Source organism: Amborella trichopoda, chromosome 9 (assembly GCF_054954075.1).
Source record: "Amborella trichopoda isolate Santa Cruz 75 chromosome 9, AtrichopodaSantaCruz75HAP2 v2.0, whole genome shotgun sequence".
Classification (NCBI taxonomy): Eukaryota; Viridiplantae; Streptophyta; class Magnoliopsida; order Amborellales; family Amborellaceae; genus Amborella; species Amborella trichopoda.
This window is the reverse complement of record NC_142344.1, coordinates 107,106-131,749: the sequence shown is the minus strand read 5'-3', so window position 1 is coordinate 131,749 and position 24,644 is coordinate 107,106. Positions and strand designations below refer to the sequence as shown.

Sequence of the window (24,644 nt, the reverse complement as noted above, 5' to 3'; positions counted from 1 at the left end):
ATTGATGTAATCCTCCACACTGCGATACAATATCAAAATATAAAAGCCTAAAAAATAAGAAACAAACAATGAGAAGTCACAAGGAATTCTCGAAAATATCCCTTCACCCGTATGACTCGCACTGACAAACCTGCCAGCCATGAAATGGTTTAAAAACTCATAACAAAACAAGAACCTCATTTTCCTTTATTAATAAGTATAAAAAGATAACTCCAATAGCGAATTTTGTTTAATATGGGAAGATTACACAACTCCAAAATTTCCTTTTATTGATGTGGAAAAACAAATATAATATGGAGAATTCCTAGAGGGAAACTGCTACAAATATAATATGGAGACTTACTAAAGATGCTCCCACTGAAACCGACAAAGTTTCCTTTCAAAATAACTTGAATTTATGTCTTAGAAAACATTTTACTTTTAAGTAAAAATTCAAAGGTTTCAAAAAAGACTTTATTCAAAGATTGATGACTATGAGTTACTCCAAAATATTATGACAAACGGTTTTGTGGTCATACTATAATGTTAAAAGAACCTCTTGAAGGGTGATCTTTCAAAATGGAAGAAGCATGAAGTTTAGCATAGTCATAACTCTTTAATAGAAAGACAATACAAAGTAGTAATACACAAAATGGGGTGGAATCCCTTTTATGGTTTTTAACATCCTGTTGTGCTAAAAAATTTTAACTATAGAAATCCTCGTTCAGAAGAACAAGTGTTTAAGATAAAATCTCTTTCATCACATTTTCTTAATTATTACAATCCATACTTAAGATACATTTTGGTTCGATTGATTTCAATTTCCAAAACAGTGTAAAATATGCTACTATAAAGGAAAATGTTATTTCATACATGAAAATCCTTTTTTATGACCATTGAGCCTAACGTGCCATGTAATAATCCCCCTATGACATTCATAACATAATACCACATTCACTTATTCACATAAGAATTATGGCAGGATCATGCATCACTAAGTACTCACAATATGATAATATAATACAACACATTATCTCATCATTGAGGAATGCTCAAAATAATGAAGCATAAATAGCTTGAGGCACCATAAGGATTAGTCAATGTCATATTCATGATACATCTCATGAGTTTTCAAATCATGAAGCAACTCACAAATAATAAACATTTTTCATGTCTCATAATTCTCAAGCAATCACAAGTGCAATCCTTACACATGCCATATATATTGAATTAGCTATATCCATAGGATCGGTAATTTGAATCATAGATCATAGATCTAGAGTCAAATTACTAAGCATGTTATATAAGAGTGGACACAAGCATTCAAAATCTCAATATATAAGTATCGGCCTAATTCAAGTTTATAGCTTATGTGACGAGTCCAAGCCTTCCAATTATTAAACTTATATAATTCACCAAGATATTCTACCAATAATTGCTCACATGATATCATAAAACCAAAATGGTTGTTCTCTAAGAAATGAATTATCAATATATTAAAAGCATGCTCATAAGTAGAAAGAAGTCGTACCTTATAGTTTTAAAGTGACCAAGTCCTAATGTGCCAATACCTTTGTCTTTGTGATTTGGTTTCATCCTTTATTTCTCTCTTTTGTAACTATGATCATTGTCTCATCCATCCACATGTGTCTTTAGTCTTGTTGTCAACTTCATCACACACTATCCGGGACTAGTCCGGATCTAGACCAAGACTCGAGTATCAGGTATTAAAACTTAACACTCACGATTCGGTGGGGTTTATATAACTCTCCCACTGATCTAAAATACCTTAAGAACTCACAAGGACTTTCAACAACTATACTTCATAGAGGGATTACAAAAATATAAAGTATCAACGCCTTTCTCACACATTGAATATATGAAATAATGTTTTTCTCGTTTTTCAGGATGAGTATGGTACAATTCAATGGACATAACTTTAAATTTACACATCATTTAATCATGAAACTTATTCTCAGATAAAATAAACTTAAAATTAGACAACTTTCATTTAGAAAAAAGCATTGAATAAGGGGCCGAAATGGACTAAATAACATGATTCTCATAGGGTCAATTTCTGCTTTGTGTAGCAGAAATTACAGTATGATACCTCTCAAGTAAAACAACTATAATTTTCCAAATATAGAGAATTTTCTTATGAGCCCAAATGTACATTTAAACTAGACTCGATTCTATAAAGTGGTCCTAATTCATTTTCATAAGTTTTGATTGATCAAAACCCCTATTGAAAAAGGTATAAAGTTCTTGGAAATGTCTTTCTCAGATCTGTCACACTTTAACAAATGGTCAATAACTTCAAAAATATACAAAATATAATCATGAGACTTTTTCCATATGAAAATACACTCAATAACACAAAATACTACAGAATATTATTCTCTTATATAAAGCATTGAATGCCCTACCATTCTCTCACAAAATATACAACAGTTCTGAAAAATATTCATTCACAGTTCTCATGCCATTGACACTATCAATTCTCAAATTCAAAGCATATATATCATGGCAATCATGATCAAGTGTTTATACAATTTAAAAATTAAATTATACACAATATAGGAAGACTAAGGGACCATATTAGAGCCCTGCTCTGATACCATTTATTGGTGGTATAAGACCAATGGGCTAGAAATGCAATCTTTTAAAAAATTTCCATTGTATAAAAACTCAAGGGTTTAAATGCATAAATATCTCAATACAGAACCATAATACATATATTCCAGCCTACAAACATAGTTTATACACATTTGAATAATAAAATTCAACCCTAATAGGTTCCTTACAAATCCCCTAACTCAAAAATTCAATTAAACTGAATACAATATTCAAATATTCACATTGTACATCTCTACAACATATCGCATGACTTGCACTCGCAATTCCTCATTATATTAAAATTATATGATATTTTCATCTTCATTCTTCATCCTCATCATATTTCATAATATCTCATACACATCATACACTTTATCATAATAATACAATAAGATGTCAATTCACATAAACAATAATGCATAGCATTAAAGCTCATATCACAAGATTAAAAAAACAATCTCAATATTGACATAGCATACTCAATTTAACCAATCATGAATCCATTTAATAACTGTAAATACATCAAATTAACATGCAAATATACATGGAGAAACTATAATTCGAACCTCTTGTGCCTGGGCCACGAAAGGGCTTTTTCAGGACTTAATTTTGTACCATTGTCTAAGGCACGGGTGATAATAATAACTCAAGGAGATCAATCCAATGGAAAGCAAATGATCACATTTATTTCACTTAATGGGGATCAAATTATGAGAGAGACATGTATCAAAATAGCCCTTCAAAGTTTGAGAGAGATACTATACAAAATAATGAAGTTATGGTGAAACTAAACCATGTAGTCTATAATGGACCACACAAACTTTTCAATATTAAAGGGGAACTCAATGGACTATTTCTTATGCTCAAATACGATGAAATAAACCTCTCATCAGTTGTATATTCTCAGTAAAAATTTCAGAAAAATAAGATCAAGAAATCAAGTTGAAACTACTCAAGATCATAAAGTAAGCAAGATAGTCTATACATACTATGTGGATGGACTACACTATTGCTTTGAGACTCTTCAAATATCAAGTTTTCATGACAAAAAATGAATAAAGCTACTGTAAATTAAGAATTACAACAAACTTTGATAATGGAAATGAGGTAGGAATTAAAAATATGAGAAGAAAAATCAATACATTAATGAAGCAATAGTATGGGCTTGATCACATAAATGATGGACTACTCCATGGAAGAGTTTTAAATGAAAGCTCAATGAAGAAGATAGTCTCATGGGTGACCATATTTTTGTTAATGGCTCTCTCTCTCTTCCTCTTTGAAGTGAATACTCAAGTTAAGCTTATAATTAATCCCATAAGTTACTTTTATAGTTAGATCATAAAGATGGATTTGACCTTGATCCTTGATGTATTAGATCAATAGCAAATGAGAGGTTTTTATCCAAGCCACTCATCTATATCTTATCACCAAGATCAATGGATGAGCTTTTGACACATTTCACTCCTTAAAACCTAGGTTTATAGTCATTTTACCTTGAAGCCCTTAGCTCAATGTTTTATTTCCCATTAAGTCCAAATTCATGTTTACACTTATGCACATGGTTTTTGAATAATTTGTGAGAGTCAATAAAATACAAGGACATGAATAAAAGTAATATGAGACATCCATACATGTGAATAAAATATCCTATGACACCACCAATAGGATTTTAACAATACTAAAGTTTCATATGGGTCAAGTCCATAAGGTGGTGCTACATAAGATATACTCACATACTACAAAATCATATGTGGATAATAATATGAATTAAATTAATTCTCAAAATTTCGTGACTTCACACATGCCAAATATGGTACATATTCACAAAAAAAAACATGTGACTTAAATCAAACTTAAGTCATAACAATATATAACACTTTAAATAACAAGATAACATGTTATAACGTAATACCAACAAAAGAATTAATGACAAATAGGCCCCACATAGATATGACATCAGCATGATGTCATCCACGAGTGGGGAGGTGGGGGTGCCAAGTGGCATCCCTATGGCCACTTGGGATCCATGTGGCATCCCCATAGAATGTCTTTGTTTGGTATTTATGTCAAACAAATTTGAAAATCATATTTTATTGTTTAAAAAAAAACTGAAAAAATCTCCAAAATTCCTAAAAATTCTCTAAATAATTTCTCAATATTATTACACAATTTTTCATCAATATAAAATATTTTCTCATCAATTTTTTATTAATATGGGCCAAAGGTAAATGAGATCTTTAGAGTTATAACACTAGTCAGAGTCTTCCATTGGGCTAACCTCAATGACGTTCCACCGGTGTCTCAATCCGACCCAATTGATCTATGCTCCACAGTCTATGACAGAGACACATAATTTGTTACATCAAAGTCACCTGAGCCAGAGCTTCCCGTCACCAGGGGTTCAATGGATTACTAGTGCACCCATGGGGGATATGTTCTTGCTCAAATACAGGGGTCTTCTCAAAGCACATGCATACTAGCTCTTCTATGTCGGATAATACAATAGAAGAGTGGCTTCCCCATACGACTGTGGGTGCATTTGCCATGGAACGGTTTCGTGTCAGGATACGGGCTCATATCCGATGACCCGATCATTCAATACAAGCCAAATACTCTTTTAAATACCCAGGTTCTATTATTCTCGATTGGATTTTCCAAGCCCTAGCTTATCACATCAACTATGAGGCATTGTAATCAATATAGTCATGACTGGGAGGTGACCCTCATACCTCCCCGAGAGTTTACACTCTTAAAACGTATACTCTCAATGCCTCAAATACTCGAGGTATATGAATCTGGGCCCCAGTGCGCCAAGCACCTAGATTCAGTCTCTCTCTAACTCCCACTGAGCATAAGACTATTGACTTTAAGGACTTGAAATGCCACAGCCAACATGGAGCGCACCGGTTTTGTTGGTAAAGAAGAAGGATGGGTCCTTGAGGCAATGCATTGATTATAGACAGCTGAATCAGGTTACGGTAAATAATAAGTACCCCTTGCCTAGAATTGATGACTTGTTTGATCAACTTAAACGGTCCAAAGTATTTTCTAAGATTGACCTCCTATGGGGTTATCATCAACTGCGGGTTAAGGAAGAGGCTGTTCCTTAGACCGCTTTCAGGACCCGGTATGATCATTACGAATTTCTAGTGATGCTGTTTGGGTTAACCAATGCACCAACTGTTTTTATGGATTTGATGAACCGAGTTTTTAATTCCTGCATGATTTTGTGGTGGTTTTTATTGATGACATTCTGGTGTATTCGAAGAGTATGAAGGAGCATGAACAACATTTCAGAATGGTCCTCTAGACCTTAAAGTTTGAAAAACTGTATGCCATAGTAAGTAAGAGTGACTTCTGACTTTCGAACGTGGCTTTCCTAGGGCATATTGTTTCCAAGGACAGGGTTGTAGTTGACCCTAGCAAGATTGAGGCTGTGCTTAAATGGGGAAGACCAACAAATGTATCAGAAGTCCGCAATTTCTTGGGACTAGCGGGGTACTATAGACGTTTGGTGGAAGGTTTATCAAAGATAGCACTTCCCCTGACTCGCCTAACTCAGAAGGAAGTAAGGTTTGTATGGTAACTGCGAGAGAAGTTTTTTGGAACTGAAGAACAGACTGACTACAGCCCCGATACTGACCTTGGTTGAGGGGAATGAAGATTTTGTAGTTTACACTGATGCCTCGCCCAAAGGGCTAGGATGTGTATTGATGCAGTGGGGAAAGGTCATAGCTTATGCCTCCAGTCAGTTGAAGCCATATGAGCAAAACTATCCCACCCATGATTTGAAGTTGGCAGATGTGGTTTTCGCCTTGAAAATTTGGAGGCACTATCTATATGGGACCCAATTTAAAGTGTTTACTGACCATAAGAGCCTTAAATACTTATTTTCTAAAAAAGAATTGAACATGAGGCAAAGGAGATGGATGGACTTGTTAAATGATTATGACTGTACCATCAACTACCATTCGGATAAGACAAACGTCGTGGCAGATGCCTTGAGTAGGATACTCGTGGTATCAGTGGCTCACATAATTGATCAGGCTAAGCCAATCCTGTAGCTTGGAACCTCTACCCTCGTTCAAGAGAGAGGACAATGATAAGTGGGTGTCCCACTTCATAATGTCCTCACACACAGACACATCCCCAGCATGCTTTGGGGTATTTGATAGGCAGTGGCCTTGCAATACACGACTCTCTCCTTGTACCCTTTTGGCGAGAGGGCATTACACTACCATTGGGTATCCCAATGCGTAGTGCCCATAACAATTGAGGGGTGCGACCCTCCCTGTTACACAGTTTCCCTTCCCGACCCCAGTCCTTTCATTGGGGTCGCGGTACAATCAACTGTTGCCGGCAAAAACAGTATCCAACCACCAATGGGTGTCCCATTGCGTGGTGGTCAATATCTTAATATGTCACAGTATATCAGTATCACATTATTTCTCAGTATAACAGTGCCTACTACCAATAGGTGCCCCATTGCGTAGTGGTCAAATCTCACGACTTATCACAATATAGTAGTATCACAGTATCCAGTATCATAGTATCAATGTCATAGTATCATAATATCACAGTATCCAGTATCACAATATCAATATCACAGTATTACAGTATCCAGTATCACAGTATCAATATCACAGTATTACAGTATCTAATATCACAGTATCAATATCATGGTATTACAGTATCCAGTATCACAGTATCATATTCATAGTATCATTGTTTCAATTTCCTACAATTTTGACAGTGATGTCCCGTCACAAACCGGAACGTAACTTTTAATCTATTAAGAATTCAGGAGACGATTCCAAAACAAATTTTACAATAGACTCGTATATATTTCCAATGGGAGTGGCTTGAAAGCATTTGGACCCCGTTTGACCAGACAAAAGCTCGAAACAATGGAGGCATACTATCTGAAATCTGATGTACAGTTGAGACAGCGACATGTCATATTTCGCATAGTTATAAATTTCAATCCATAAGACCTTTTGAGATGATTTCAAAATAAAAGTTAAAGGGAAAACACATATCTTTCCCAAAAGAGTAATTTGAAAGCATTTGGACTTCATTTGGTCATTTAAAAGTTTGTGACAACAGAAGTAAAAGTTCTGAGATTTGGTAAAATTCTGCCAACAATAACATATGCTCAGTAATTCATTCAGAACTTTCAATCTAGGAGGAATTTAGAAAATTCTGTCAATATGCAATTTTAAGCCCACTCATAGATCTTTCAAATGGCAGTGGTTTAAGGGCGATTGGGCTTCGTTTGGTTTGTGAAAACCTATGGCAACAGCAGTGACAGTTAAATATACAGGAAAAACAGTCAACAGTGACATGCTCATACATATTGGAATATAACTTCCCATTTATAAAGAATTTAAACAATGAGCAAACATGAACATTAATAGACTCACATATCTTTCTAATGGCAGTAATTTTAGGTCATTCAGACCTCCTGTGACTGTTCAAAGCCTATTACAAAAACATATATGTTTCTAGAATTTCACAGCGACACTTAACATGCTTCATAACTTTCATTTCTCATTGAATAATATCATAATAGCTATTCCATTATATATATATATATATATATATATATATATATATATATATATATATATATATGGTTGCGGTTTCTATAAGGTTGCAACCTTAAACAATCTAATTATTAAGGTGCACCTCCAAACTTTATCATAAAATGTATTTTTTGTGTTAAAAATTTGTAAGATTGTCTGGAAATCTATTTTCATGTCTAATTATAAAATTTTAAACTCTAAAAATGGTTAAAATCAAGTAGATCTATAAACATATGAAAATCTCGGAAATAGATGGTCTAGATAATATGCTACAAGATGCACTACTTCTAGGACTCAAAATCTTTTTTTTTTTAATATTCATGCATCTCGATGTCGAGATGATCAATTAGAGGGTTTTTCAACATTAAAACAATATTTTCCAATGGATTTTTCAACAAAGGCGCCTTCAGTAAAACAAGGCGTAGAAAGGGCTACAATACATTCACTCTTGTAGATATTTAGTTTCATGCCTTCTCATAACCTTGGTGCAATGGTGGTTGATCCACTTACCTAATGAGAAAGGTTGCCTCGAAAATCCTCTGTCACCGTCCCCTTCAAGCTCCTCACAAGGATCCAACAGTGCAGTAACAGTGAGCTCACAAAGGGGTTATAAGTGTTGAGTGGACGTGAGGGAGGGAGGGAGAGAGCTTAAGTATCCTGGCTGGGGTGGCAGTCCAAGACTGGATAGGTGGCAAGCAACACACATGCATCAGTACAAGTGGCATGTGTGGTGGCATGCATTAGGCCGGGTGGCGGTCTTGTTCATGCACGACGCTACACACATGGCGGTAGCCCGTTTAGTTCCATCTCACTGTCGCGCATGTTTTCTTCTTCGTCTTACACTCACGGCACTGCCTCTTTCTTTCCTTTTTCACACACGGCGTTACACAGGCGACACTACTCTTCTCTCTCTTCACAGACGGCGTTGCTCCTCTCTCTTCACAGACGGTGCTCCTCTGACACGCATGGTTGTATGCTTTCTCCCTTACTACCGCGCACGCTTCTTTTTCTCTAATAAACTCCTGCCGTCGTGTGTGTTTCCATGGTCGAGAAATCTTGGTCCTTACATCATCCCCCACTTAAAAAGATTTTGTTCTCAAAATCGTCAATCAATCAAATAGATGGGGGTACTTATCCAGGATTTCAACTTCTCGTCCCCATGTCGATTCTTCTCGTGAATGATACTGCCATAAAACCTGGACCAAGGGAATTCTTTTATTACGCAAAATCTGCAGTCTCTAGTCCAGTATTTCAATTGGTTGTCCGACATAAGTCAAATCTTCCCTAATCGGGATCGATTCATACTTCAAAATATGGGATGGGTCAGGGTAATACTTCCTCAACAGTGACACATGAAAAACATCATGAATGTTGGTCAACTCGGGTGGCAGGGCCAGTCGATATGCCACGACTCCAATTTTTTCTAAAATTTCAAAGGGTCCAATAAATCGTGGACTCAGTTTCCCCTTCTTGCCAAATCTCATAATGCCCGTAGTTGGCGATACCTTCTAAAAGACCTGATCGCCCACTTCAATTCGAGATCTCTTCTCCGATTATCGGCATAACTCTTCTGCCGACTCTGAGTTGTTTTGAGCCTTTTACGAATTAAAGCAATCTTTTCTGATGTTATTTGAACAATCTCTGGTCCTAACAGTCTCCTCTCACCGACTTCATCCCAACATATGGGTGATCTGCAGTTCCTCCCATACAGTGCCTCAAAATGTGCCATCTGGATACTGGCCTGCAAACTGTTATTATAAGCAAACTTTATCAGAGGCAGATGATCATCCCAGTTTCCTTTGAAATCAGTAATACAGGCCCTCAACATATCTTCTAGAGTCTGAATAATCCTTTCCGACTGTCGATCAGTCTGAGGGTAGAAAGCAGTATTGAAAGTGAGTTTGGTCCCCAAAGCTAACTGCAGATTATACCAAAATCTTGAAGTAAAGCTAGGGTCCGTGCTAGACACAATACTAACAAGTACTCCATGCAGCCTTACTATCTCTTTGATGTATAGATGGGTCAATATATCCAGAGTATATGTTGTGCAAACCAGTAAGAACTGAGCAGCTTTAGTTAATCGGTCCACAATGACCCAAATACTATTGTGTCTACTACCTAATCTAGGCAGGCCATACACAAAGTCCATGATAATGTGTTCCCACTTCTACTCTGGCCCGGGTAAGGGTTGTAACTGTCCAGCAGGTTTCTGGTGTTCAACTTTCACTTGCTGACAGGTCAAGCACTTGGAAATAAACTGCATCACTTCTCTCTTCATATTACTCCACCAGAAGACCCTCTTCAGGTCCTAATACATTTCGTACTCCCTGGATGCACCATGTAACAGGAGTGGTGTGCTTCTTCCAAGATAGCCCTTTTACATTCTCGTCATTGGGAACACATATCCGACCCCTAAATCTCAACAATTCATCACTGCTCACAGTGAAATCCTCCTTTTCTTTCTAATTTCATTTCTTCGAGAATTTCATGAGTTGAGGATCTTCTTTTTGTGCCATTCGGATCCACTGAAAAAGTTGAGGCTCCACCCTTGTACATGAAATTGTTTCCACCTCGTCACTAAGGGGCAGAGTTGGGTGCCACTCTACTGCATCTTCTAATAATTTCATCTACTTCAAGAGTAGGCTTCTCTAGCTTCTACTGTGTAAGATTGTGATATGTCTGTTTTACTGATCGGCTAGAGATTAAATGACTAATGGCTTTTACACTGTATGTTATTCTGACAATTAGACTGTGTATACCCTTATACTGTTAAAGTACTGAATGGGCTTGAATAATGAAAATTTTCATGATAGCTGTGTGCATAGAAATACTGTCATTTACCGTTAGACCGAAACGCAATGGTGTATATCTACTTATTGGGCTGTTAGCTAATTCCCCTCATTTTCAATCTTGCAGAGTGAAAGTTTTTGGCCAGGTTGAGAAGGCAACGGTTTGGGTTTTCGGGGCGCTTAAAGCTTGAAGTTGAAGAAGAGATCTTTCTGGAGCTTGCTATAGTAGGTGTTTGGGTGGCTGCGCCACTGTTTGTTTGTTTGTTGTTTACCTTTACCTTGTGGGCCGTTAGTGCCTTAAACTGCTTGTAAAAGGATTTTGGAGAATGATTATTAATGGAAACGATTCTGCTTTTGGATTAATATATGTCTGATGCATGGATTTTAGTTTTATTTCGTGCTTTGCTCTTGATTCCATCTGTTATATGCGTTGAGCCACTCCCACCTGAGTGGCGTTCGCCACCTCCTGTCGCGGTCCCGTATTCTGTCACTGCTGGCTCGTACGGTATGGGGTCAGGGGGGGGGGTTGTGACATATAGTGTTTAGATCAAGAGTGTAATTTCAAAAGTATTTTGAAGGGTGGGGCAGGGCACTGCCTATAAAGTACAACCAGTGTTCGAAATCCTAAAAATAGGTTTAAAAAATTGGCACCCTATCACTAAAATCCTCCATTTACCACAAGGATCACTGGCACCACATAGCCATATCTGCCACTAGGGCGGTTAATATCATTAAAGGCGATGACTGTCACAATGGCACGGAGGCTACTTGTAGATATCTCATAGTCACAAAGACTCATCAACTAGCCCACAAAGGCTCTAATATGCCACAAATGCATCAATCATGAAAATCTATCAATTCATGTAAGGCACATGGCAACAACACTTAACGTTAGTTGATGGGTCGACAATAATCAATTGAGTAGGAAGAGAATTAATTTTTAGGGAAAATATCCTATTATCCCTTATTTTTAACTTCTATATCTCATCAGACTCAAGAATTGAAAATATTACTTGTAAGCAAAAGGACTCCATCTTTTCTATCTTCCAACCCCCTAAACCATTTTGACCTCAACAACTTATGAAATGACTCTATCTCTCTCTCTCTAAAACTCCATCTCTCTTTCACATCATCGTCTCTCTCAAAACTCTATCTCTCTCTAAAACCCAAACTCTATATATATCTCTCACATCATCATCTCTCTCTCAAAACTTCATCTCTCCCTAAAACCCAAACTCCATATCTCTCTCTATAAAACTCCAGCTCTCTAAAACCCAAACTCCATCTCTCTCTTTCTAAAACTCCATATCTCTCTCATACATAAGAAGGTGTGCTCGTGATTGAGCTCAAGCTAAACCCTTTGATTGGTAAACTCACCGAGAAGCGAAGAGAGAGAGAGATGGAGTTTTAGAGCGATAGTGAGGGAGTTTGAATAGGGTGTCATTTTAGTGTTTGTTTGGGTCAAAAAGTTATGGTCAAATGGGTCCAGGGGGTTGTAAGATAAAAAAGATAGAGACCTTTTGGTTAAACATAATATTTTCAATTCTTGGGTCTCATGAGATATTGAAGTTAAAAATAGGAGATAAGAAGATATTTTCCCTAATTTTTACCTCCTTATTTTTCATAAATTATATTATAGAGTGATACTTCTTCATAATATGCTTTGACTTGCCATGATAGATTGGGTGCTTTGAAATAACTATTGCTGCTTGATTATCACAATATATCATTGTAGTTTATGCATTTCATTAACAAATTGCCTTAAGAATATTCTCTCTCTTGAAGCATGATATAATGCGATATATTATTGTTTATATTTGAAATTGCTAGCAGGGGACTCCCCCCCCACCTTGGTTTTGGGTGCGCAAACAGATCTATGAGTTGATAGAGAATGGGTCTCATCAAATTACATTCCGAGGGAGAATCAGTTCCTAAGACCTTATCCATCTCGGACCGTCAGCAAAGCCGGCTTCCCTTCTATTTTAAACCTTGGCACTCGACAAGAAAGCTTTCGAAAAGGAGTTTGGGATAAAAGGAAGTCTTTTGGGAAAATAAATTTAGAAAGAGAACAAGGGAGGAGAACCACAAGTAAGCAGCTAAACTAGGGAGATACAAGTAAACATGGGTAATTAATCTAACTACAAAATACATGAAGAACAAGAAAGTAAAAAGCACGTCTAAACAAAACATACATAATATAAAATAAAAGAGAGATAGAGGAGATTAAAGAAAAGAGAGAGTGCATATGAAGGAGAAAAGAGGAGAGGTCTCTATCAACGAGACAAAGAGATATGAGTACAAGGTGAGAATAAAAATAATAATACAACATGGAAGAGTTAAGAAGTAGATGAAAGAAAAGCTAAACTATTGAACAAAATATAAGAGAAATAGATAGAATAGATATAAGAGAGAGTAGGGAAATGAGAGACATGAGATTTGAGCTACAAGATGGAGGGAAAGAAAGAAAAGGGAAAATGAGTATCCTACCTAAAATGAAAGAACATGGCAAGGAGAAGAAAGTAGGCATGAAATAGAAGAGACGAGAGAGGGGGCAAATGAAAATAGATGAAATCTACACTATAAGATAAAAGGAGAATGAGAGAGGGGTTGAGAATAAACTATTGAAAAAAACATGGGAGAAATATGCTAAATAAGTATACAAGAAAGAAAAGAAAAGAAAGAGAAAGCGGAGATCGGTGAAATTTAAACTAAGAAATATAGGAAAAGAGAGAGGACACATAACTAAGAAAAACAACCATAGTAAAGAAAAAGAAGTGAATACTTGATGAGAAGATGAAGAGGAGGGAGAGACCTACATCATCAAAATGAACAAAAAGGGACAGAGAAATAAACATAACAAACTAAAAGAAATAAATGCAACAAAACAAAGGGAAAATAACCATATAATGAAAGAGATGAAAGATTGGGTGAGAGAAGAAAATCTATACTACGGAATAAGGAAAACAAGGAAGGGAAATAGATTTAACAAAGTAAGGGAAATAAATAAAAGAGAGAAAAGGAATAACCATGTAATAAAGGAGATATGGGGAGGAAGAGAGGGATCTATTCTATGAGCTGTAAAAAAGGAAAAAGAGAAGTAAATATAACTAAGGGTGATAAAGAGAGGCGAAATAAATACAAAGTAGAGAAGATGAGAGGGTTGGATCATAATGAAGAGAATAAAAAGGGACACATAAATGCATCTTATCAAAGAGAAAATGAACGTGAAGGAGGGAAAGAAGCGAACATTACAAATAAAAGGAAGAAGAGAAAGAGAGATGGATGTTACAAAGAAGAAGAAAATAGCTTATCAGATAAAGAAAATAAGAGAATGGGGTGGGAGAAGGAGATCTACACTACTAAATAAATGAGACAAGGAAGAAAAATAAATGTAACCAATTAAAATAAATAAATGTAAGCCTACAAAAAGAAAAATGATCATGCAATAAAGAAGATAGAAGAAGAAATGATTAAATGTGACTAACTATGCATAATAAATATTACATTGAATGAAAAAGCAAGAGAATAGAAATAAGATCATAAATAGGCGAAAATATCGAAAAATAGATAAAAATAGTTAAAAAAGGAATAGATACAAGAAACAAACAAAAAGGAAAAAAAATGATGATTTAGGCTGGGCCACCAAGCCCGACGCCCGGAGTCGGTGCTAATTCAGATCGTATGGTTGTGCAGGCAATCCCGAACTTTCTCGGTTTTTAACGGGGCAAGTAGAAATAGGAGAAAGATGGCCCTAAACGTCTGATTATCCAGACCACCTTCGGTTTGAAAGTGTAGTTTGAAGGAGTTAGTAGTTTAGTTTTGGACTGAAGGGGTTTGGATGGAATAGGGTTAGCTCAAATGGGCTCACCTTGGGACTTTCTCACAACCTCAAGCTTGAGATTAAGATCAAGGGGGATTTGGGCTTAGACTAATACTCAAGAAATTTGAGCATAGCCTAGGCTAAAAAATTATCAAGATCCCAAACCTTAAGCCTGAGGCAAAGGGGCTATTTATAAGCAAGAAGGACCCTTGACAACTTGGAGGTCGTTTTGTGCGATTTTCAGACCATCAGAGTTTTGACGACGCTTGGAATAGCGCTGGAGCTAGTCGAAATGGCACCATGTTGTTAATGCAGCAATAATGACGGTTAACAACTATTAATTGCTCATTAATGCATCTGATACGTCCTTATCAGTGTCTGACGCTATTGGCAATGCCGTTGGTGACATTCTATCTGCTTTCAAACCCTGTTTTTGATACGTGTCACGCTCTGGTGACTCTGATATGAATCTGATGGACCAATCAGAGCTTGAAGCTATTTCGACTAACGCCAACGACATTTGGAGTGCTGTCAGATACCAGCTGGCCCGTCGCCTTGGTGTACCCTCGTCAGTTCATCAACCAATCGAAATTCGACAACCACATGCCATACTAACTTATGACATGTCATTACGGGTCTGACATATTGACGCGTACAGACTGACATGTCAGTGCGTCATCTGCGTCATGTCGGCTAGGCAGTTTCCCACTTGGTGGAGGTCTTCGGGTTTGGCGCTAGTTGGAATGGAGTTTGCGGCATTGGCACTGCCACTAGATTTCTATTTGTTTTGGACCTCACAGGGGGTCTGGATCTGGGAGCTGGTGGGATTGGCGCTGGCGCTAGTGGGAATGGCGCCAGACTTCTGGTCTTTCGGGCCGCCTATTTGGTGACTGAGGTGCCTTCGGTACTTTGCCATCGAACTTTTGGTAGGGCTTCAGTGTCCGTTGGGGCAACACTAGAACCTTCCCTTCTGAAATGCTTCATGGTCAGGTCCCTCTGAGTTTAACTTGCCTTGTCCTGCCTCTTGATGCCTTTAGTCCCACTGGGGTAATAAAGGTTTGGTAGAGGATAGGTTTACGATAAAAGAGCTTTGGTGGGGTGAATGGTTTAAAATATCCTAATGGTTTACTTGGGACATTTTAACCTATCCATAATTTCTCTAGTTGAGATCGAGGTGTCTACAATTATACTTCTAAAGTGGAGTGTAGAACACATTTGTGCTTCTTACTACCACAAAAGACACATCCCACCAAAGGTCAATAATCATCCAGATGTTGGTGCATACTCGTCAACTTCTCCTCCTAAGTTAACATCATTATACCCCTCAGGGATTAGATCCTTGGTACCATAACATATGCCATAATCATGTACCCCTTTAAGATATCTGAATATTCTCTTAATTAGTTTCCAATGGTCCATATTAGGAGTTGGTCATATATCGACACTAACCTATTACATAATGGGTCTAACACAATTCATCAAGTAATTAAGTGACCCTACAATTTGAGTGTAAGGCAATCATGTATGATTTTTGTTTCTTTATTAGTCATAGGACACAATGCCTTTGACAATTTACAATTCTCATCATTTTGGATAATCATTGGTTTAGAATTCTCCAAACGAAAAATTCTTTAATATTTCAAGATTATATTACTCTTGGTCAATAAATAATAATCTTTTATTTCTATTTCTAGTCACTTTAAGTCCTAGATTATAGTCAACGTGTCCCTGGATGCTCTAAAAAGATGTGATGCTTGTATTGATTAAAATGTTAAAACAAGCATTAGACTCCAAACAATAACCAGAGGACATCACACTTGGGACTAAATTCGCCCGTGTATTTCATATCATAGAAACATAGGTTTTATATCATATACTGGGAAAGAAACAATTTCAAAGGTTTAATCCCCTATTACAATTTACATCAGCTAAAGAAAAATGAAAATAGGTTGAACACTTTTGATTCAGCCCTTGAAACCTATACATTCGCTTATAAGGAAGAAAACATACAGACATATAAAAGAGGAGAAATAATATCAAGAGGCATATCAGCCCGTATACCTGAGTCTAAACACTTGGATACTAATCCTCAGGTTTGATCCTCCCTCAAGAACGGGCTTCAAGTAGGTCACGGAAGGTGAACTTCTCTCTCTATGAATTGGTCACGTAGAGAGAACAGTCATATATGGGAAATATCTCTTTCACGCTCCATGTAATCATCAAGCTCACATGAACATTGTATCATCTTGTCTTATCATATGGTCATGGGTACATATCATATCAACCGACCTTGAACCCTCAACCCTCTCGGTACCTTCTATATACCAAAACATCTCATGACCGAATCGGGGTTCTATGACTCTTGGTCCCAGTGCGTCAAGATTCTAGAGTCATGTCACTCTTATACTCACACTCAAGTATAGAGTCATTGAGAATGAAGGGATTTAAGGCCTAGAAAGGACATAATTCCAACACCAGCAACACGAGAATGGAAATTCTTTTTTATCAAATGGCATTGCAACCACATCAAATGTATCGAGGAGAATGTTAAAGCGAAACAACAACAAACATGTTCTTACATTCTTGAGAAACTGTAGTTCACATCTCCTTTCTTATATCGCATCAAATTCCAGCCTGCGAGTAGCTCAATCAAAGTAGTGCTTTGATATTAAAAAAGAAAGAAAGAGTATACAAAAATGGACATATATCCATAGAAAATGGCGGTGGTGGTTACCTGGACACTGCTTGAGCCTTTTCATTGGCCGCACGAAGTGGAGAGGTTCAGTTATCCAGTGCACCATTTCCTCTAGCTCGCTTCTCTTTTCCTCTCTCAATCAAATTCTCAAAGTACTGCTTTGATATTAAAAAAAGATGCATCCAATGGACAGATATCCATATGAAATGGCAGTGGTGGTTACCTGAGCTCTGCCTGGAACTTTTCAATGGCTGCACGATATGAAAAGGCTCGATTATCCAACACAATAACTCTGCTATCACTATGCATATTTACGGGAGACACCCACTCATCCTAACATCACCTTCACATGGATGAATATATATATATATATATATATATATATATATATGGATGTTAACATATTTCAAGAACATGGGGAGAACAAACTCATAATTCAAATGCACAATTAAAACTAAAGCGAGCATAATATAAGCCTTTCATCCACGTTAAGATGCTGCATCAATACAATTTGTACCATAGTTTTAAAAAACGGACCGCTCAGCGCCTAGGCGGCCGCCTAGGAAATCCAGAAGCTCTGGGCGCATTGCCCAGGCCTAAGAGGCCAAACTAGGCAGATATCTCTGGGCGCCCGCCTGGGCGGCCGTCCAGGCCTTTTAATACTAAAGGGGCAAAGTTGTGGATTTAAGGTTCATTTGAAATTTAAAACCGATTAGAGGCTATTTTATATAGAGAAAACCCAAAAAACAAAAAATTTCTTCAAGGCCGCCAAGGTTCTGGGCGCCCACCTAAGCGCTGGGCGGCCTGGACCTCCCCAACTGTTTAGGTGCCGCCTAACGCTTTTTGAAACACTGCTTTGTACATTGTTTGATAGATAAAAAAATTTCAATATATAAAAAGGATCAAAGAGCACAAAATAACAAAGCAAATAACATGGGTTAAGAGCCTCAACATCTCGAAGACCAGCTGGTCTCCCTATGCCACCACAAAGATACATAGAGACAAATTTTCACTTTTATTTTTCTCTTTTGGGTTATAACAATAAGCTGAAGGGTGGCTACATCGAGCAACAAGTGTAAGGACACAAGTCAGGCCGCAGTAAAGCTGACAATTGAAGTTCATCAATGATTCTTTAAAAATTAAACAGTGCCCAAATCAAAGTTACACAGATGCACATTCAAACTTTGCACAGATAGAGGCAAAGAAAAGCAAACCCCTTAACCTCTTGATTGATGATCAATGAGAGAGAGAGAGAGAGAGAGAGAGGGGCTGGCAACTGATTGAATACCAGCCTCCAATTCCTCTTCTTCCTCCTCTTCCTCCAAGTCATCCCAAGGCTTACTGTTATCAACAAGTTCTTCTTGCAATCAAAGGGAAATGCATAATGAGACAACAATGATATCACCATCATTAAGAAAACCATAGTAGCATGGAAAGTCATTTTCCAACAAAGGAAGATTTAATTGCCCGCGCATGAAGTTTATTATAATAACACAAATGATTTATTCTATTAATTCAACAAACCAAGTGAAAATGGTTAGGGAAAGCTTTCTGTGTGACCCAAACAACATAGAAGTTATATGTGACCCCACTTCTTAGCTGTTTGATTCAAAATTGATGGCTAGGATTGTTCATGCCACAATGTCATGCCAAACGCTGTTTTATTTTTCATTTTTTTATAAAAAATATTTTTGGATGAAATTTTGAGCGTCCCATAATAAACGAGGGCAAACCTAAATAAAATAGAAAGCCATCTACTCAGATCTGATGGCTGAGATCAAGGGTCACATATATTATATATGTGGGTGGGGTTACATAGAAAGGTTTCCCAAATGCATAACTCCATACCTCATAATTAGGTTGTTCTTGTTGTTGGACACCAAAAACGTCACCATATAGTGGGTGTCCGAACTACATAATAAAAATTTCACAGAAGCGGTGACAAAAGAATAAACAATCGCACTGAAGAAGAATCCATACAAAGTATTATAAATACTACGACAGCTTGAATGCAAGAATCATAAGAAGCTTACTTCATCAATAGGAGGCTTGCCCCAACCTCTAGGATGATAACCAAAGCTAGCACCAGGTGGAATAGGAGCATTCGGGCCATGAAATCCAATTGAAAAACTATATCACGCATTTCAGCTACATTGCCCAAGCAATCCATTTGACATGTCTACACATTACAACATGGGATCAGATTTTTTAGGACATGAACATCCATTAATGAAGAGAAAATAGAAAAGTTTAGATACCATATACAGATTACATTTTTTTTGCAAGTTAGCTCACAATATAAAAGACTTTCAAAATGAGTACCATAGCAGATGGCCAAATGCTTAGAGGCCTAAACCATGAGAGAGAGAGAAAGAGAGAGTCTTCACCATGACATCCACAATTATTTTCAACAAAAATAGAATAAAAAAGAAAAGAATATGCAGCTCTCCTAATTTAACAATGCTTAATAACATAAAATATCACACCTACAATTACAAGGCGAAAAAAGAGAAGACATAAACCACAGGAAAAGCAAGTGCGGTGTAGGTGATTTTGTTTATCCTTCCTATTTTGGCGGATGCTTTTACTAGACCAGTGCATGTAGTACTCTCCAACTAATACATCTCTAAACAATTCTTCATTCGTTTATCCTTTTGCCTTTTCTCTCCCCTGAAAATAGCCAAGAAAGGGTACTGAATAGGACACTGCAGATACACCATAAAAGGACTTTGATTAAGGTTGCAGAAAAGAGAGAGGCAAAATATGAACATGACATGTTTCTAGCATACAATGCTCATGAAGAATATCATTTTCAAATAAAGATAATTTGAAAGACAAGGAAACAACACAAATGTTGTGGTATATCAAAATGTAGCGAACGAAAATACTCTTCATAAGGAGGTATATGAAGTTGGACAGCTAACAAAGTAGCTACAAGAGTCTTGATAGTATAGATACTTACAACAGAATCAAGGATAACTTGAGTGTCAAATATATCTAGGAAAAGCGGTTTTGAAAAAAAAAAAAAAGCATCTTGGAAATTACAGGCCACATAGCTAATCACTGCATAGATTTTGGCTTCCATCCACCGATAAAGAAAATACATAAACTAATTATTTTAATGCTCGTCTACCAGAAATGAGAGCCTCAAAATATTCAAGGAATTCTAGCCATTTTGCTAACAGATAAAATGCATTTTTTTACTTCCAAACTATGCTAGAGGTTTTGCTTTGCTTTTTTTTTTGTTTCCGTGATTATTCCTAGAAGTAAAATCAACATTTCTTTACAAAACCTAAGATTTACTTCCAGAAATTAATACTATTTCGAAATCCATTCCCATTTTCATGAACAACAGGCAAATGATAGAGTCAAGTGTCGACATTATGCAAGTTCCACAAGGAAAGCAAAGACTTCTTTTTTTCTTTATTTACTCTTTTGAATTACTTATAAAAAGTGTAAAACCAGAACTCTTATATAGTTAATTAATAAAGACCAAGGTTACAAGATTTGTTTGGGAAGCCCCCTCTTTGGTGAGGCTATCCCCGATAGCATTGGTTTCATGCCATGCGTAAAAAAATTCAAACACTAGGTTACTCTCCAGGCGCAAATAAAAATCCTACTAGCCCAATTGATTCCTAGTTTTGTTTTGTACATGATACATTTGTATGTCAGTGAGGTGTATTCCCCCACGTTGGATGTGGTCCACCATGAGAGCCTTTTTGCTAACCAATAACCAATCGAGAACTTATGTTTTGGGCCAAGCTGGGGAGAGCCATACCTCGCTGGCAATGGCAGGGAAGATCACTTGGCCAAAGCTGCTCATAGAAAGATGTTCTACCAAAAAGAACCCTGATTTAACTGTCTTCTACACCATCTTGTCCCTGACATGGTGAGGACGGAAATTTGGATTTAGGGGTTAAAGCAGGATTATCAGGTCTTGGATTTCATCATTGGACAGTTCCATTCTAAACCTCAGATCAAACAACATGCCTAAAGGGAACTTTGTTTGCAGCCGAGACATGACAACCTTGGTCAGCTGCCACTGGGAAGATGATAGAAATCTTAAGGCAAAGTAAATACATTTAGTAAGAATATAATGGTTTCTCTCAGTCTCTAGATTCAACTCATCTTGGAACAGTAGAAACTATAATATTCATCTTGAAAAGTTTAGGCAGTATGCTATGATACAACTTGTATCCATTCAAAGCACAAAAGAACTCATCAAAAGACAACATACCTGATTGTCTCTGTGAAATGATGGAATATCATATACAAAGGTGAAAGAATTTCTTTTGCAATGAGCTCCAACTGCTGAGGCATGGCTCCCTTTTAAGATGTGGTTTCATGAAGTACTGCAATCATCCATAATCCATTAGCTATGGTCCCTTATCTTTCATAGCAATCTGTTGAAAGGCTTCATCATCAAGTTAAGAGGATTGTCGAGTTTTTATACTATAGCCAAGTAAGTAATGGCAGAATGCTTTTTCCATGGGTTGCATTGGTCCACCCTCAAATTGCTCTTGCATGTTGAAAGTTCATTAAACAATAGTGTTGCAATAGTGTTAGAGGGCCCAGTACTCAGGGGATCTTGCAGAGGCCTTGAGTTCCATACATAATCACTATTAAACTAATGAGGGCTATTTTCAATGGGAGCTCATTTGGTTTTCTTAACACATTTAACAAGATAAGCAAACAATATTTAGTATTACATGTATATATGTATTTATTGAATACTGTCAGTTTACATCCCCCTTGCGCATCTAATGTCCAACTTAACTATTGCAGTTGATGATTTGGACTTGAATAATGTGTTGACTTTTAGGGGGTGTTTCTTACCTGGAAATTGGGAAACATTTATGTGGTCTTGCCACAGGTTGGGAAATTCAGTTTGTCACCCAATAATTAACTAGGGAATGCATGTGAAGATAACTTTGTCAGCATTACTGGCTTCGGTAATTCACTGCATTCTTTATTTCATATTTAAATTGTGCTTACAGACTTTACCTTAAGGTGCTTCCTCACTCAGCAACATAATGGACTTGGAGACAATTGCAGCTTGAGAGGTGTTGCCTTTGCAACATGCTGTCATCATCTTTGCCAATGGAAATCTTATATGAGTAATCCCCTATTCTTTAGTATACAAATACCTTTCATCCTTTATAATCTAGTTCTTGTATCTGTTGTATATATCCTGTGAAAGAGACACACGTAGAGAATTAGCATTCTATGAAATCATAGGATCATTGCTCACACAAGCACATGCATGGACATGTAATATGGAAATATCTGAATGTTCATTTAGAGCACTATTAAATTATACATAATATATTGCACACAGTTCACAGTTAATGTGAAATATGCATAGTTCATAGTTCATGTTAAATGATCCAGAATTTTAAGTTCCCTGTAGGAATGAATTGCTTCATTTCATGGCTGGATTTCCCTTCTTCGTTTTAATTTTGTTTATAGATTCATTTATTTCTTGCGTTATTTTGTGAAGATAGTTCATTTAGGAACCCTGTTCTTTCGGGCAATTGGCTGGAATATATAAGAAAAGGGATATGTGTTTTGGGAGTCAATCTTCGTCCAGCAGCTAGCTGTATGCATTTGCTTTCAGAGAAATTAGTGACCATCAAATAAGAGTCATGAGCAGTTTTTGAAAGAAGCTTCTTCAAAGTGTTACTTTCTTCATTGTTCTGATATAGATGTAGGATTTCTATACAATATGGGGATATCCAAAGAAGGTTTCCATGCAATTACATGGTTCACCAGCCGGGCAGTAGATGTAGACGGCCCATTTGATTTCGCAGAAGCAATTGATGAGAGTTAACTTGTAAAAACATGGTAATATATTACTCTTTCTTCGTGAAAATGAGTTTAAATTTCCAATTTGTTGCTTTATATTATCGAAAAAATCTTGGTTGCCACTTGTATTTTTAGAAAATGACTAGGTGCCCTGCTTTCTTAGGATGGGCTTGAAGCAACTAAATATCCTGTGCGGGCATAGTTCCTGATTTGAAAACTAGTTGTTGCATGGTTTTTGAAATACAACAGTCACAATTTTCTGTTAGAGCAGGATACCTAATACTAGCATTGCTACACTCCTAGATTTTCTATCTTGTTTTGCATAATTCAAATAATGGCACTTGACTAACATGTTAACTGTGGATTCTGAAGTGTTGCTTCTCTCTGTTTCATGAAGCGGCTATAGTTCTTATTTTAAGCGATGAGATCTTCACAAAACCATTTGTAAGATGCCCAATATAGATCTATGCTTTCTTCCAAATAAATTACTTTCCCTCAACAAATATTTCTGTTTCTTCAATGTGCTCTTCAATTTGTTTTAAGAAATAAGAAAGCTCCATCATCTATGTTACAAGGATATGGGTACGAGTGTCAGTGCCATACGCCAATATACATGTCAGAAACACAACTTAGCCCCTTTTAGATACAACACATTTATATATATATATATATATATATATATATATATATATATATATATATATATATAGATATATATACTGGAGGGGTAGGGAGGGGGGATTTTAAGTAATTTAAGTATCTTAGTTTCTATAGTGTGAGACGTGTGTCACATTCTTAGTGTCTACACGAGCCCAGAACCTTGGACACTCATCCAAGTCTTGTAGCCCATTATTTATTTAGAACGTTGGTGTTTACATTATTCTTGATAATGATTTCTATATCTTTTCTCCTGTTCTTCGTTATTTTGGCAGTGATGATGGTGGACAGCAAGGAGTTCAAAGATTGTGACAAATATGAAACCTGTAGAGAGAGCAAAGTTAGGGTTCATGTGTAAAGATATCATGGATATTGGAAGGCTTATGTGGACTAAAATATGCCCCTTATAACATATTGCTTGAGAGTCACTTACTTGTTGCAAAGCCTACTAAACAGTCTACACATTCAGACTTTCCTTAAAAAAAACAAATGTAGACTGTCCAACATTTTAGGAATAGATCTGAAGCGGACACTTGTTACCGTGTGGGTAGCCATGTTGTTCTTATTATTCTTTCATATATAATTTGGAATGGAAGCTGTCTTGAAAATGTTGGAATTCTACTAAGAGCCTACAAAAACAATTTTAAACACCCTCTCCAAAACCCAATGTTAAATTACCAAATCAATAGAAGGAT

General features: G+C 36.7%; 1 protein-coding gene across 31 annotated transcripts in view; it reads right to left on the bottom strand.

Annotated features, from left to right (window-relative positions):
• The window catches only part of LOC110007641 (uncharacterized), a 52,583-nt gene that overhangs the window by 3,060 nt on the left and 24,879 nt on the right, over positions 1-24,644 (bottom strand). For 13 of the 31 annotated variants that reach the window (XR_016040844.1, XR_016040851.1, XR_016040849.1 and 10 more), the window contains 7 exons: positions 22,492-22,678; positions 21,725-21,839; positions 19,974-20,157; positions 19,521-19,666; positions 19,336-19,398; positions 17,527-17,738; positions 17,372-17,426 (listed from right to left, as the gene is read on the bottom strand). The exons of 2 other annotated variants lie outside the window; for them this stretch is intronic. The gene's annotated coding sequence lies outside the window, so the exon portion shown is untranslated. Of the gene's footprint in view, positions 1-16,853; positions 17,427-17,526; positions 17,739-19,335; positions 19,399-19,520; positions 19,667-19,973; positions 20,193-20,946; positions 21,530-21,724; positions 21,842-22,491; positions 22,679-24,644 lie in introns of those variants that run through there. 16 more of the 31 variants (XR_016040845.1, XR_016040846.1, XR_016040831.1 and 13 more) reach the window with 10 other exon arrangements.